The sequence below is a fragment of the Protopterus annectens genome, chromosome 2.part0 (assembly GCF_019279795.1).
Source record: "Protopterus annectens isolate FY-2018-M chromosome 2.part0, PAN1.0, whole genome shotgun sequence".
Taxonomy (NCBI): Eukaryota; Metazoa; Chordata; order Ceratodontiformes; family Protopteridae; genus Protopterus; species Protopterus annectens.
In genome coordinates, this window is record NC_056728.1 from 1,580,393,315 (window position 1) to 1,580,411,239 (window position 17,925).

Here is a 17,925-nt window from a genome sequence, read left to right on the forward strand (position 1 = left end):
GTTGTATTTGTGTGCAGTGAAGAGACAGCAGAATGCTTCTCACCAAAAATATGCTTTAGAGCATATTTGATATAGGCAAAAGTCAGATGTAAACATGCTTTTTCTGGACTTTTACAGAAATCCTATAAGTTCATAAGTACTGGGTTAGCTGCCCCTGTGGGCCATTTTAAGCCTAGACAAATTACTTTTCAAAGGTGAAAAAATCAAACCCCATGTCTTGTGATTATGAGGTAAACACCTTAACAATTATATTAACATCAATAAGTCAACTCCAAACAAGGAACAAAGGATTCAAACCCTGCACCCATCCCTTACCACACTAAATTTAATCATTATTTCACTACACTAAATTAGAAGAGAATCTATCAGGTAACTGAAATGCCAGTACTATATAAAGAAGTCAACTCAAACTGTATTTAAGTACATATTGTCTTTTCCTTAAATGCATTTTATCATATAAATAGTATAGACAATGCTACCACTTTCAAAAAATGTATATATCTCATACATTCTATCTTTCTTTAAATGCATTTTATCATATAAATAGCATAGACAATGCTACGCAGTTCAGGTGTCTTCAATAATTCAAATTCCGTGCGGACAGAAGACAAAGAAGCAAACAATTGGTCGCACAGATGAGAACACTGTTTTCATCTTTTGCGTCTGTGAGACCAGATGCAAAGGGTGCTCTTAAAGAGGAATGCCCTTAAAAAATTTAATTTTTTTTAATTAAAAGAAAATTAAGATCGATACATTTTTTTCCGGACAATATGCTGCCTGTTCCATTTTCCAGACAGTGTCCCTTAATTCTGGGCAGTTGCCAACTGTAATGCACGCGCACACACGCACGTGCATGCACACACACACACACACACACACCTACCTACTTCTTACACCTACTATACTCCTACCAGGGTTCTTAGAAGCTCTGATCAGGGCTTACTTCATATCTATAAACCCAACACTAAAATTGGTTTTAACCTTCACAGCTACTATCCTGCCATTTCTTGGAACAAATTACCAATGGAAATTAGAAGACTTCAGTGGCTCAAGGAGTTTAAATCTGCCACAAAAGACTACCTAAAAATTGCTGGGCATGCCACTGTACTCATACTACGTAAACTTATTCCTCTCCTACCTACCTTCACTGCCTGCACTTAAAGGTCATATTTCTGTTACCTCTCTGCTCACTCAGTCATCTAACACTAAGAACTACCTCTCCATTCCAAATACTTTTCAAATTTAATTATACTATTCAATATAATCCTCTAAAACTCTCAGTCTATTAAAATAGGTAATTTACCTATCCCTTAGCGTAAAGATTTATCTGATCTCATATCCTACTTATACAATATTTTACTAGCTAAAACCACCTAGATCGTATATATTGAACTAATGAATGCTGTTTTTCCTGTTTATATCTTAGCTAAATGAACGCTTAGACATTGTTAATGCTGCTTAACTTGTATTTTCCATTTTGAAACTGCTAATGCCTTGTTTGTTAAATAACTTTCTTTGTAATACAAAACTAGCTGTCTATTGTGGAGCTTTCCTTTCCAGGCCACCTCTGAAAAAGGGCTATCTCTGCCCAGTTGGACAAACCCGGTCAACAAATGTAAAATAAATAAATAAATAAATACACTTTTACACACACACACACACACACACACACACACACACACACACACACACACACACACACACACACACACACCTTTACCTACCTACTTCTTACATACCTGCATATACACCCCTACCTGCCTACGTCTTACATCTGCAAACCCCTACCTATTTCACACACACACACACACACACACACACACACACACACACACACACACACACACACACACACACACACACACACACACACACACACCCACCTACCTCTCACTTGTACCTTCAACAATAGTTGAAACATTAAGCTACCCGGGGGAAGGTAAGATGGGCCCAACAGACCCGGTGACCAAGGAGAGTAGTTGGTGGCAGCTGATGGTCAGCTCCAAGGAAAGAGAAAACAAAAATTGTAGCCTGGACACATCAGAATATTGGATGACTCTACAAGGCTGTGCTATTTTAGCCTAAATCTGCCACACTGTTTGCTGCTAATGCAGTTCTTCTCCTTTTTCTTCTTTTCCTTACCCATTTACTAACTTGTCAACTACTATCCCTGCAACACAAAATGGAAAATGCATACACCAGGCCTAATTGTTTTGTTCATAGGAACATAGGATCATAGGAAGTTACTAGGCTATTGGCCCTGAGGCCCTTACGAGCCTAGCCAAGAATTTAGCCCATGTTCCGACAAGTCATCACCTGATACCACTGTCCAGCAGGGACACAGCTAGAATGATAGGGGTGTATTTGCTGTTCCCCATCCAGTTATCCAGGTTGCGCTTAAAAAGCGTTAATGAGGTTCTCTGCTTGATGTGGAGTCTATTCCACTGGAGGAGGAGTCTCTGGGACATAAATCTGTGCCACCAGCAAGTCCTGTTGATGTCACAGATCAGGTTGAGGTCACATGTGTGGGTTACTTGAGTGGAGCTAGACCTGCGGATATGCAGCAGTCCCATCAAGGCGGGATCTGAGATTGCTTTGTATGCCAAACAGAGGTCACCTCTGAGGAGTCTGTAGGAGACAGCCTATCTGTGTAGGGTAGAGGTTTGAGGCCCTGGATTCTCCTGGTGAGCAACCTCTGTGGTCTCTCCAGCTGCTGCATGTGCTTTGTCAGGTACATGCTAAAAGGGGCATTGTACTCAATAATGGGTCTTACAAGGGAGGAATACAGGTATGTTATGACCACCTTGTCCCTGGACGAGAAACCCTTACTAATGAGGTGGGCCATGTAGAAAGCTTTCCGTACAACAGAGGCAATATGGTGGTCAAAAGTCAGTTTGCTATCAACCTGGGTGCCCATGTCCCTCACAACTGATTGCATGCTTAGGACCTTATTATTAATGTGATAATTTGTGGGGACATCACTCTCCCCAAAGAGGATGATGATGTATTTTTTGGCATTCAGTTTGAGGCCATGTTTCTGGCACCAGTCATATGTTTGGGTGAGACCCTCTTGGAGGATGTCCACATCACTAGGGGAACTGATGACAGCACCCAGCTTACAGTCATCTGCAAACTTGACTAGCCATAGCCCACTGGTTTTGGCCTGCATGTCAGAAAAGTATGTCCTAAACAACAAAGACCCCAAGACCAATCCCTGGGGTACACCACTCATTACAGGTTGACTGCTTGAGGTGGCTTCCTCTCTTTTGACTTGGTAGGTCCTATCAGTGAAGTGACAGTTTGCTACCTATCTGATAACATATGGATTGATGCCTAGTTGAGAGAGTTTATCTATTATACCCAACTGGGGAATAGTATTGAAGGCCTTAGCCAGGTCAAGGAAGGCAGTGTGCACCCTCTTCCCCTTGTCCATGGCTTTGGTGACTGTCTCAAAGAAGTCAACCAAATTTAGCAGGCATAACCTTCCCTTGACAAAACTAAACTGTGTGGGATCAAGTGTTTGTAGGTTGCCAATGTCCTTTTTAATGAGGTCCATGATAATCCCCTCCATGGCCTTGCAGATCAGGCTAGTTAGGCTGATGAGTCTATAATTTCCTGGATTAGTGGATGCTCCACCTGTGTGCAAAGTGATGACAGTGGCTGTCCTCCACTTGGCTTGAACGATGCTAGTACTCAAGCTTTGGTTGAATAGGGTGCCTAATGGTGCTGCAACCTCCTGTCTGAGTTCATGTAGGATGCAGCCTGGGATGTTATCTGGTCCCATGGAGGCTGTATTTTTTGCCTTTGAGAGGGCAGTGATGACTTGCTCCCTAGAGATAAGGGGAGGGGGCAGGTGCTGGGGATGTCCTGATTTACAGATGGGGGGAAAGAGCCATGAAATTTTCACTGAACCTGTCTGCCAGCAGGTTGGCTATATCTACAACGTTTGTGTATGTGGTGTCCTTGACCACCAGTTGTGAGCAGATCTGGGTGATCCCCTTGAGTTTGTGAATGTGGTCACGGTAGGTCCCATCACTGTCTAGCTTTGGGAAAACTGAACTGGGTTCACAATGAACATTGTTGTTCATACAACCTTGATTCCCTAACAAACTCAAATGATTACTCCTATTTGATTAATATCATAAACTGAAAACAAACCTAGCATGAATTATGGACACCTACAGAAAGAATTATCAACACCCTCCCCCAACACACACACGAAATACAGTGTATCTATACACTTGGTCTATGTAAGTTTACTTGGGAATGAACTAATCCATACTCTCAGGTACACTGCAGAAAAGCAGGCATACCCATAGTTAACAGTCACCCCTAAACAACTAGAAATGTACTTGTGGCATTCCCTGTTCCATAAATCTTTTCAAGTTTCATCTTTATCACATTGACCTCTAGCATATAAATCTATCCTGTATCTCATTGTACTCTCTTTAACTTCGTAAATTTAACTACTCTGGTTTTGCCTAATATTCTCTTTATTATTACACAAGTAATATATGTGCTAACTGTTTCTATTCAACTCATTTACTGAATGCAATGTGCAATTAATTCAAACTACAACTGAACTCTCTTCTCCTCCATGCTCTGACAGACACTGCAGCTATATTATGCCGTACCTTTTGGTGCCTATATGTACCTGTCAGACTGAAGTGTATATGTGTATATATTGCATAATTTGTATTGTTTACTTCTGTAGTAATGCTGGTACATACCTCATCCAACATGATCTAATTCTGAGGAGTTGTATCTGTTATTTTTATGTTATTGCTACACAGAAATCTGTAACTTTTGTTTTAGAACTAATGAGATTTCCTATCGGGTAATTCCTGTCAATAAATATAAATAAATGAATAAGTTCTTACAAAACAAACTAACAGCCTATAGTCCAGGCTCTCAGCCTTCATTTGCCTACTCTTACTTTGAGCAAGTAAGTTAAACAAACAGTGCTTCCAGGTTACCCTGAAAACAGATTTATGTCTAGAAGTATTACCTGGTTAACAAATGCATAAACAAATGCAGCCTATTCTATTTTTTTCATACTTCAGGCAGGATAATAACAGACTCTGCACCTCCTGAATGCAGTAACTGCGGAGTCCACAAGGCTGCTGTGGGGTGGGGTACATGTTAATGTACTCTCCCCAGCAACAGTATGGTACTGCACCAGCATCTTCAATCTCCTTACTGGCTCCGGACATGGGCTGAGTTGAGCCTGACACTTTATATATATATATATATATATATATATATATATATATATATATATATATATATATATATACTGCATCCGTAAACAGCAATGCCAGTTGTCAATCTGGTGCCTGAGAGCTTGCACGGTAAGGTATACATAAAGGAGGTAGCAGGAATGATTTGCACCTGAGAATTTCACACTGAAAACAATACTAAGTAGCATATGAATGTCAGTCTTACTGTGATCGAAGTGAAGGAACTTGCTCCTGGTTGTGAAATGTTGAATTCAGGTTAGCAGGGAGGAACTCTGCTGTCAACAAGAGGTAGTCAGCATGGAATGAAAAACACTCCCAAAGGAGGGGGTGGAGGGGGGGGGGTGAAGCACATGACAGCAATTTCCAGAAAGTGATAAATGACTGACAACAGCAATTCTGTCCTGACACTTTACATATGCCAAAAGATACTAAGGACTGCATTCCAGGGCTTCTTAATGACTTCAGTATCAGGAAATGTTTGGTCCTTTCACTGCACACATCAACAAGCAAAAGAAAACAGATAAAGCTTATATAGGCAAACATTTCAATAGCTATAATGCCCCATAATTAAATTATATGTATGATTGACATGAAAAAAATTACAAGCATGGGTGTAAAAAATGTCAGTGACACTGGCTGTTCTAAGAAAGATACTTTCACTGACTTTTTTAAGATACAAAACTAATTCTATATGTTAATAAGAAATTTAAGAAAAATAATATATTTAAGATTTGGCTGCAAGAATTTGCAAGTTCATAATGCACAAATGTAATAAGAGGCAGCATGATCACAATATATAATCAATATGAAATAATTCCTGATTAAACTAGTAAGATTGCCTACAGTTTGATGTGGTTCCTTGCAAATAGTAAGTGAAGATAAAGTGTGATATTTTCTAATCAAAATAATTAATTATAATTATTGAAACAGACATGGTGTAAACAGAAAACTGCCTAATCACAATGTGAATCCACTTAACAGCATGTCACGAACATATTTCTTTACACATGTAACTGGCCAAAATAAATTGATTAGCACACTATAGCTATGATTAAAGTGTGTGTGTGTGTGTGTGTGTGTGTGTGTGTGTGTGTATATGTGTGTGTGTGTCTTGGTGGTTGTGATTTTAATATATTTACTTCCCTTTAGATTTGGAGATGCTAATGCTATGCTGGATGCCAAAAGACCTTGGGCAGCATGGTACAGGAAGACTGATGTGTGTGTGGATGTGAGTTTGTAGGTGCCTATGCAACTGTGTTGTGTGGGTTGTTGGAAGATACACTAGCTTGTGTACCTGTAAATGTGCAAAATTTGTTTCAGAGACATGAACATAAGCTGTTACTCCATGTGGCTTTATTATGTCTTTGAATCACATTATATTCTTTTAACTCTACAGAGTTCTGCTGCCTTGTTCACATAGCTCTGGCACTAATATGCTTTCTGAATTCCAGACATTATTTTGATAACATTTGTAAAACAAATGACATGGAACCTCCTTCAGAACATAGAGTTATTTTGTTGACACGTGTGTTAGCTAAATGTACTCTCACAGGCCTTTTAACAATTCATGCCATGCAGAATAATCTTTCTTCTTCAGTGGGACATTCCATCACACTTTGAAAAATAATGCTCTGCAACTTGTAATAACCTCACACTAATCCTGTAGACAGAATACAGTTTGCCTTAATATTGTGCCAGTTTTGGAAATATTACCTCATCAAATATACCACACTATATTTAAAGAAGCCATCACCCGTAGAATAAATATATTAAAAATTCCAATATATATGCAAAATATCCAATTGTCCTGGACCTTCTGATTCTTCACAAGTCCAAAATCTCCATCAGTACTAGGACCAGGGACCTAGATTTTCACCACAAGGTAAACAAAACACAATGGATTTGAAGGTTTATGACCCAGCACCTCCCAAAACTCTGAAATTAAATTGTCTTGCATGTTGAGCAGCCTTTCTCACTCTCATCCTTTGAATATTAACTAGAATGCAAGATATGTGTCCTGAAATTTACCACATGATCGATCAGCTAGGCACTCTTTGAGAAAGGAGCTGCAGCCTGAAAGAAGGTACTGGAGAGACTAGAATGGTCATGAGATTCAGTTGTCTTGGAATATTTATGAATCTGTAAAATTAGACAGATTATTGATAGACATTGGAGTGTGTTATCCAGTGACAACTTTTTTGGTTGTATTTTAGATCAAAACAGTAATTTCAATTACAGGAGAACAAAATCTTTGAAAGAACACTATTCAGTATATAAAACAAAGGACCTGAGGAGTCACTTTAGGTGTAAAATGAGTAGTTCCATTTTGAGTGGTCATTGCAATAATATTCTTTATACTAAGCTTCACAACAGTTTATACATCTAAGTGTTTTAGTGTTAGACACATAATCAAGTGTGATACCATTAAGAAAGGTTTAGTTGTGTCAATGTTGTGTCTTTTATGTGGGACAAATAAAACAAATTTGTTGTTACTTAAGTGCAATCGGATGTAAAAGGCAGGAAACATTTTGTTTAAACAGACTAAGCAACATAGTAATGTTAGACTTGTATTTACTGGTATTGATTGTTTTATACTTGAAAGTGAGGGTACTTTGGATTATAAAGGAAAACATGGATTATCACTTTAGGCCTTTATTAAGCCAGAGTTGAAAGATTGGGTATAAATTGTATATGTTTGAAAGTCGTGTGATCTGTTTTGAAGGAGGGAGGTGAATATATTAATTTTATGCTAAAGAGGTTTATTTCTACAAGCAAAACTGTTTTTGGCTTTCTTTGTGGATCACTGCTTAATAAAGTTTGAGAGTCCTTGGCCATTGGTTTTATCGATAACATCAACAAAAATGACTAGGTGACTACATTTATCAAGAAATATGAAGAAGATGTCAACGAAGCAGGATTATCTACATTTACTACCTACTTCGTAAAGGCAAGACAACATTTTCTGTCAGAAGAGGTAACATGAATGTCTCATACATACTCCACTTAAATATTAGTTAGAAATATTAGTTGTAGTAAAAATAAAGCTTAAATGTTTCACAAAATAAAATATTTTGCTTGAGTATTATCTTCTTCCCTTTTTCCTTTATCTTGTATCTTTTGAGCATAAGTAGGTTTGCCTGCACCATTTGTGGTACTGCTGTTGCACATTCCCTAGAGCAGCAAAAATGATGATGACCTCTGTTTTTGTGAATATCTTCAGGAATAACTGAACTTATCCTGGTTCTCTCAGTGGCAGAGGGCAATTTTCAGAGTTATACCTGCTTATTGGCTTTTTTTGAACTAGCACTTAAAATTAGTATGCAGTGAAGCATATTTTGAGCATCAATTTGCCAAGCTATTTTTGATTACATTTTTACTGCACTTATATATATATATATATATATATATATATATATATATATATATATATATAATTCAGTTTTATGTCATAGGTAGTATTGTTTTATTTATTAATTTACATATTTATATACGTATTCATTTTGTTAAGTGGACGATGTTGATTCGGCTGAAATAAAGGTGCCATTTCAGTCATGGCCCAGGGACAATAGCTCCACAAAGTGAAATGCTAATGCTACTTGTAGATAAAAAGATGATAATCCAGTTTCGTATACAACCTTCAGCAGACAAAGTAGGAAGACAATCAGAAATGTATAAAAAGGTGAAACTAATCAAGGAATTACTAACTATTCATACACATTATAGTTATACACGTCCAAATACTACAAAAGTATTAATTTGTAAGATGTTTCATGTGTGTTAAAAGTATGCATTATGATTCATTGTTTTCTGATCTCTTGCTTGAAATGGAGTATGTTTCGAATGCTTTTTTGAAAATCAGTAAAAAGCTCCCATCTTCTATACCTTGTAGTTATCATTTCTAAATATTTTTTAGCTTAGCAGAGGGGATATGTTTTATTTTATGAATGTCATCTTAATTCTGCTAAAAGCAGAACTTAGCACAAATAGTGCTTATACAATTTGTAAGTGAGTCTCATGTCATAAAAAACATTCTATTTGTTTTACTCCACAAAAAGGTTGAAATGTAATATGTTTGTGAACAATAGATCTTCCTTAATGTCATTGGTTATATAAAGGAAAAGTGCCATCATATTGCTATTGATCAAGAAAGTACATAAACAAGTACAGCCTAGTTTATAGATGACATTTATCCTGCATAACAGATGCAGGACAAGATGAGTCATAGCCAATGGACTGCAGATGTGCAGTTCACAAACAGAATTTTGCACAAGGCTGTAACAGTCTGGCCACCTAGAGATAAGAATGTACAGTAGTGTGTGAAAGAGATCAATATACTGTGTACTGACTGCAGGATCAGGACGTACTATGCAGGAAACAGGGAGACCCATCAAGGCAGCATTAATGGCATGGCAGCTTGTGAGGTCTGTAATACTGAAGTACTGTCAGCAATGAGGCCTACTTTGTACAGTAATGCCATGAACCTCAGATCTAAGGGGCAATTTAAAATAAGGACACATACCATCAAAGCTTGTGTGCCCTGCATTGTGCAGTAATGCTATGAGTTCTATGTGCAAAGGTCAATGTAAACTAAGAGCACATAGCAATACAGCCTGTGTGCTCTGCAATGCACAGCAATGCCATGAGCTGTAGGTACAAGGGAAAAATGTAAGGCAAGGGGATATAGTATCACATCCAGTTTGACCAGCATTGTACAGTAATGCTATCAGCTTTAAGTCCAAGGAACAGTGCACAGTAAGGTCACATGATCACAGCATGTATCATGCATTCTACAGTGTGGTACAGTATCACATTTTAGGCACAGTTACAAGTGGCCGAAGAACTGGTGGACAAGTGGCTATGGGCTGAAAATGTAATATTGTGTTTACTTTCATCACAATGCATTGTATTGTGTAAGTTGGCAGTACACATTTCAGGATTTTTCCTGTTTTCTCTACAGTGGTGTGACTATGCAGTTGGTAGATATATTTTTTTTGGGGGGATGCCACCTGCAAAACAGATGTTTTTATTTTTTTTTTATTATTTTTGATTCCTGACTTCTAGTGTTTATTTTTCAGAAACCAGTGATATGTTGGTGAGTGAGTTAATCACTCTTAGGTAAACATACATTTTATTCATACTGCATTACAGAGTAGGTCTGTGGGGTGAGAGATTCAGTACTAATATACCAAGGTGGTGTAACTGTTGACTGGTATGCAGATGTAGGCAGTGCCAATCAAAGAATAGACGTTCCTGTGTTTGGCTCACTACCAGTTCCTTTGTATCAATCCCCATTATCATCTCAGTAAGACATTAGGCCAGATTCAAGCATGTTACCACAAAGTGCACAGTATGTGTGCACTATCTGAATGTAACAACAGCCCTACCACAATGCTTGTGCTGTCTAGTCACTCAGAAAGGTTACACACAGTGTACACATAGCGTGCACTTTATGGTAACCTTTATGAATCCAGCCTATTATATTTAATAAGTGACATCATTGCTTCACCATGTTACATAGCTGTACTGTATACACAAGGGTTGGGAGGGTGGCTTAATGGTTAAGGTGTTTGCCTTACAAACACATGGTGCAGGGTTTGAGTATCACAAGGGATAATTGGCTAAGCTTAAAATGGCTCACAAGAGCAGTTAGCTTAGTACTAACCTATGTATTCATTTTCTAAACCACTTCTCCTGGTGAGAGTCATGGAGATAGCAAACTGAATAGGGCAGACTAGATTTCCAAAGCTTCAGCAATAGTCTCTAGATATGTTGTAGGAATCTCAGCACATTCCAAAGAAAGCTAAGATATATTCTTCCAACTTGTCCTGGATATGACATGGGGCATTCTCTTGTAGGCGATACCTGGCACATCTTTTATCCAGGGAACCTCTTCACAAGCTGTTTAAACCACCTCACCTCACACCTCTCACACCTCTCACTCTTTTAGCACAGAAATTCTGGATAAAGCAAAAAATAATGAGTGAACAAAGGCGTCAGATCAGGCATAGATTTTAAATAGTGTCTTTATTCCAGAGGCATGCATCTGGACCTTTTCTCCCCTGGCCTCCTCTGAAAATAGGCTCTGTCCTAATCAGACTTTCCCAGTCAGCAAATGTTACATAAATAAATAAATGCATTAATTAATTAAATTAAATTAAATTAAATGAGAAGGTTAATAGAATAATGGGTTTCACATTAGCACTCATATTCTGATGAAAATGAAGTCTGCAACTCAAATGTTTGTCATTATTTAGTGACTTTAATAGTCAATAATTTGCCAGAATGCTGCATGTATTTGAGGATCAGACTAATATTATGAGGTGAAAATCGGAACTTTTTCAAAATTCTTGACAACTGATAGGTATGCCTCTCAACCTGAAGAAGAAACAGTTGCTGTACAGCAAAATTTGTCTGGATTGCTGAGCTCCCAACTCTATTAGGGAAAGTAAACCCAGCTCCCCTGTGATGGAAGCTTATCTCTGATGTTTGCATCCTGATCTTGCCCTTACAGTCTTTATTGAAATCTTATAAATGTAGTTGAGGACTGGGACACTGTCTGACCAGGAGATGGTGACCTTCATCCTATGACAAAGCTGTCACTTCATCCCCACCATGTTGTACAATGTCAGCACTACTGATGCTTCTACTCCATTCACCTACTGGAAAATGGTCTAATGTCCTCTACCGTCAATTATCATATCTTTGTGTTTCTCCACCCATGGCTGTTTATGCACTATTTCTGTCCCTCAAAATGAATCAAAGTAAAATTGTAAATCTACTTCTATCCCTGTTTTAGTACTTATTTCCAATACTTCTAAATCCATTACTGAATTTAGAAGTTTACTGAAGGAAATACAGTGCTAACACTCTTTCTCTTCATATTTAACAACAATGGGGCATACATGTCAGTAATTATGAAAAACGACCATCACTATTGCAGTCATCCTCTGATGTAAATGCACTTCTTACCCATTGAATGTTTTGCCCAGTTAAAGCTAACTAATTCCACTTAAGCTGTTTAACTTGCATATAAACATGTCCAGACGATTAAATCTTAAAATTACCATTAGATTTGTGTTCTTTTATCAGAATGACATAAATTCAAATCTTGTCCCTTCACAGAGTCTTTACTCCCAGCTCAAAGATATCTAAAATCCTCCCATATAATAATGTATTTAGACCACCCAGAAGCCAAACTTTTACAGCACAACTTAAATTTAGGATAGACTGTATACTTTTATTGACCCCATCATAGCCCACCCTGTTCTATCTAAAGATCACGATCAGATATATATTTAATCTCATTCTTTCTCCATCATGGGCCCTAAGTTATGAAACTCACTCCTGTCTGGCATCATAAATATATGTACCCTTACAACCTTCAAAAAGTCCCAAAAGCACACCATGCTTGCTTCAATTCTCCAGGAGTCATTGGAAGCATACAATAAATATCATCTCCTGCTGGCCTCTATACGCTCAGTACTTCTACTGTTCCCCTAATGCTTTCCTGAAACAGCTAAAACACATAATGCATTGTGAATTGGTATAAAGTAACTGAACTGCACTTTACTTAGCTACCTGCTTACCTTAACCATATAATTTTATTTGATTTGACATTTTACCTAAAATACGATTAGCTTTGTATTATATCTTCTGTTTCATTGTATGATCCACTCGATGACTGCATCACCCTGTATTGTTTTAAATGCTTGAAAAATGATGCTTTCATTGTTTTATGTTCATTCCTATTTGTAACAAAGTCTAGGCTGAAGATAAAGATAAATATGGTTATATAATGCCCTGAGTAAGTACCCTCCCTTATTTATATGCATACACTTTGAGAGATCATAGCTTACATGTCTACCCAGATTACATTTGACAAGAGTAAGAGTGGAGGGGAAGATGATTGCAAAGAAGTTGAGGTCTCTATGATACATATTTACCCCTCCACCATGTTCTATTTATGGTGCAAAATAGACTTAAATGTATTGAGTGGGTGTTTATGCAACCATTGAACTTGCAGATGTGTCATAGGTCTGATAGGACATGAGCTGCACGTGAAGCAGTGGTCACCCCTCAGAAGCTTGTATGATACTGGGAATAGGAAGAAGACTTTGAAATGATCAGTGCAGCTTTTATGATTTAGGCCTTTTGATTTTCTTGGTGAGAAAACATTCTGGGTATTCCAGCTGTGGCAAGTGTTTGGACAGGTACATTCTAAAGAGGGCATTATACTCATTAATTGGCCTTATAAGTGCAGAAAACAATGGAATGATCACATCCCTGAACCTGGAAGCCATACTGTTTCTAATAAGCTGTGTAATGAAAAAGGGCTTTCTTGAAACAGAGGAAACATGGTGATCAAAGGCAGTTCATTATCTACATAGGTTCACAAGTTCCTAACTACCGGGTCAATTTTCAGGGGTATGTTATGAATGCTATAGTTACAGGGGATGTTATGTTTACTGAAGGATGCTATTATACACTTTTTTTTTGGTATTTAGTTTTAGTTCATTGTTTTCATATCAGCTATTTGTTTGGGAGAAGCCATCTTTGATGATCTTAGTGTCCACTGGAGACTTTATAAAGGCACCTCATTTGCAGTCATTATCAAACTTAGCCCTTAACATAGTTTTGACATCTGAGAAGTAAATGCCAAAGAGGAATGGCCCAAGGACAAAGTCTTGGGTACACCACTGGTGACATGTCTTTTGGAGGAGATGGAGCTACCCCCCCCCCCCATTTCCTGGTTCATCTTGTTAGACAATTCTCTGTCCATTTAGCTAAATTAGAATTAATATTTAGCTGGAATCTTTTAATAATACCTGAGTGTGGAATAGTGTCAAATACCTTAGTAGTGTGCACTGATTTTCCCTCATCCATTGCTTCAGTAATCTTCTTGAAAAAATTAACCAGGTTGAGTAGGCAGAATCTGCTTTGTTTAAAAGTGAACTGTTTAGATTAAGTGTCTCTAGGCTACCCATATCCTCATTTATTAATTACATAATGATCCTTTCCATAGCCTTACAAATTAGGCTGGGCAGACTTATGAGTCTATAATTACCAGAGTCATTTGACACCCTACCCTTATGCACAGGTATGACTATTGTGGTTCACCATTTGTCTAGCACATGACCTATTTGGAGGCTCATATTGAATAATTTATCTAGGGGTTTGAAAGTACTATTTCAGGCTGGCCAGTAGGCATCCCAGTATTTTGTCTGGTCCCACAGAAACAGTGTTCCTTACCTTGGATAGCACCTTGAGGTCTTCATCTTTGGATATTTTGTGGGAGTGAAGATGGATGAATGTGATCTGGGAATTTGGAGGGTGGAGGGAGATAAAGTTTGAGAAAAATGTGTCTGCTAGTAGACTGGTTATGTCCTCTGGGTCTGAGTAGCTGCTTTTCTTCACTATTAGCTCTGTGCAGTGCGGGGCATTTCTTTTGAGGCTTCTTACATATTTAAAAAGGGGCTTGTGGTTGTTTTTTGTCTTGGTGGCAATTGTTCCCTTGTATCTGGCTTTGGTTGATCTGACTGGAGTTCCCTGTTAAGCTTAACAAGAGCAGTTTTTGCACTGTGGGAGTTAAATTTAGTTTTACATGTTGTGGCAATGTGAGATATTGCCAGCTATGCCAGAAGAAGTAGGGAAGTGGATGTGTAACATATGCCAGCACAGCTAGCTGGAATTTTGTAAAGAATTACATGTCATTTGTATATCAAACTGATTTGTACAGATGATTGTGTTGAAAATGTATTTGTAAAGTTGCTTGTGTTAAAAATGTAACAACAGTGTGTCCTGCTGGACAGAAAAAATATACATGTATATTAAACTGTACTGTATTGTAACCAATTAAATATATGTGTTTTAACAGAGGATACCAGAAGGGAAGAGGTTAATCTCAGTTCAGCTAACTTTGAAAAAAGTAAGAAATTAAATTACTTAATTTAGACCATAAAAACTGTATCTTGCAGTTCTGACTGCAGCCAGAGATGAAATGTCTGTGCCAGAGAATGGTCTATTAGCTCCTGTAGGAAGAATGGAAGTGTTTTATTGTTTTATGACTTCAAGAAGCTGCAACAGATCCTAGCAAAGCTCTATGTGTGTGTATTATTGACACATATGTGTGGGATTCGTGTCTATATTACAAGATCGAATGTTTAGGTGATCGAACACCTAAACATCAAACTTGTAATATTGAACACAAAAATTTTGAATGGTGCAGGAAAACATGTCTGTCGGCCACGGGAAAAAAATAACTTTACACCCAAACTAACTAGGGGGTTTCTCCCCACACCCTTCAACATGGGGGCTGTGCCCCCACCCCCCAAACTAAATATACCAACTCCAAGATTCCTCTACAGTAGAAAAAATGGCAAAATCCGGCGAATGGCCAAGGGAAATCTTTCCCTGCATTAAATCGGCTGTTCGCTGTTTTTTGCTTTTGATATTACAAGTTTGATGTTTAGGTGTTTGATCACCTTAGCATTTGATCTTGTAATATAGACCCCGGGATTTTGGGTCAGTTGCTAAGAAAGGGGGTACCATGGGAACCAGAGATCGGATGACCAGATGTATGTGATACCATTCTGTAATCCATCACTGAAATGTGTTTTTTTAATACTAGATGAGACTGAAGACTCATAGCTGTCTGTTTTTAAAACCTGACAAAAAAGGATCCCTCAAATACTTCAACTTGTCCTGCTCTAGTAAGTGAACCAGGGAATATCAATTCTTTAGATCAGTTAGGAAAATATAGTGAAATTTGTTAAATACTTTTTTTCTTTATCTGTGTAAATCTATTTATCTGTGTTATTTTAATATTTCCTGTGATTGAAACTCTGGTGTTTATTGTAAATAGATATTTAGTATTTCCATGTTATTTTATTATTTATTATTAAATATATTTACATTTCTCATTGTGGCTGGTCCTCTAGAGAATATTTTAGCCTTTGAGAGTACTCATATCTATTTGGTGACTCTGTGGCCACTCCTGAAAGCCTTACTGCATTAGTCAAAACACTACAATTTGTATTAATATTAATTTCACTCAGTATAATTGGGTGCCTTTGTAAGAGCCTTAGAGTAGCTGGCTTTGGAGTGTCTGGTGGCAGTAACTACCTTATAGTGTCAGCAGAAGGGAGCATAGGTAGTAAATCCATGCCAGCCTTTCCCAGGTGTGTGTGAAAATCAAATCTGAAAGAGTGTGTGTGTCAGCTGCTTGGAGCAGGGAGACAAAGCACTGGTTTCACAGAGAGGGTGCTGGAGGACTTAGCTTGGACATTTGGCTGACGACAACTCTATAGCTGTGCCAGTGAGGAATCTTACTGGGGACCTGGAGGAAGACAGAGAGAGAAATCCAGACTCTGGACTGAGTGTGTTCCTTATGTGCTCTTAAAGGAAATTGTGTTTGATGCAGAGAGTTGCATCTGAAAATACTGTGTGCATCGTCCCACTCTAGTGTCAGAGGTGAGGATTCAGGTTCATTGAATACTGACATGGGGGGGACATCACATATTGATGAGCAGTGGTGTGGATATTAATTGAACTTTGATAGCCTGTAGGCAGTTGTCACTGAAGGTGTGTGTATTTTCAGCAGTCACAAGGTAAACACTCAGAGTTTCATTTCACAACAGTTGCATTTATTTATTTATTTATTTTTTGTTAGATTAGTTTAGTCAGGGAAAGCAGACAAATATATCAGCAGAGGATTATGGCAAGCTGACAAAGAGAACCAGCTGGCAAAGGTGTATGATGCCAAAGAACTGATGCATGCCAACATGACTAAAGAAGAAATGATTTCAGCCTTAGTCGCAGCTGTAACCTAGACCAGCAACCAGGAGGATAACCCTCAGAAACTGGACAGTTCACCCTTTCATCAGTGGATTTAAAAATCTGTCTGGCGTTAAAGAGACTTGAACTGGAGGCCAAACATTTGGAATTAGACTCAGCAGAGAGACTGCAGCATATGGAGGCTGAAGAAAAGGAGAAACAGATGGAATTATAATCAGCAGAGAGACTGTGGCATTTGGAGGCTGAAGAAAACCACATAAGAGGAAGATGCTGACTATTCACCAGGGCCATGGAGGTAATGGGGAAGGGAATAACTGAACCCCAGAAGCAATAAATGTCAGTACATTTCTTCCATCCTCTTACAGAGGATGATAATTTTGGTAGTTTTATTCATATATTTGAAAGAGAATGTAGACAGCATAATGCTGACCAAGGGCTCTGGGTATGGTTCCTGACCCCCTTACTCCATGGTAAAGCTATAACTGCTGTTTCTAAATTGTCTGTTATTGATTGTTTAAATTATGATAAAGTCAAACATTGTTTACTAGAATGTTTAGACATAATAAGCCAGATGACATTGTGTGTGATTATACTGCTGAGTTAAGCACTTATTTTCATAGGTTGGTGAGTAGGTGTCAGGTCACCACTTTTGAAGGGCTGGCAGACCTTTTGGTGAGGGACCAAGCCCTTAGCACTTTGCTTGAGGACATGATACTCTGTTTAGAATACCCAGAGTATAAGTCTGCAGATTAGGTGGGGAAAAAAGGGGATCTCTACTTATCAAGCAGGGCATCACTGCACAGGAAGGTGATACCTAGTGCTGCACACAGATATAAAGAGACTCATGGTGGGCAGCCTAAACGACCCCAGCAGGGTCCACCAATAACAGGAG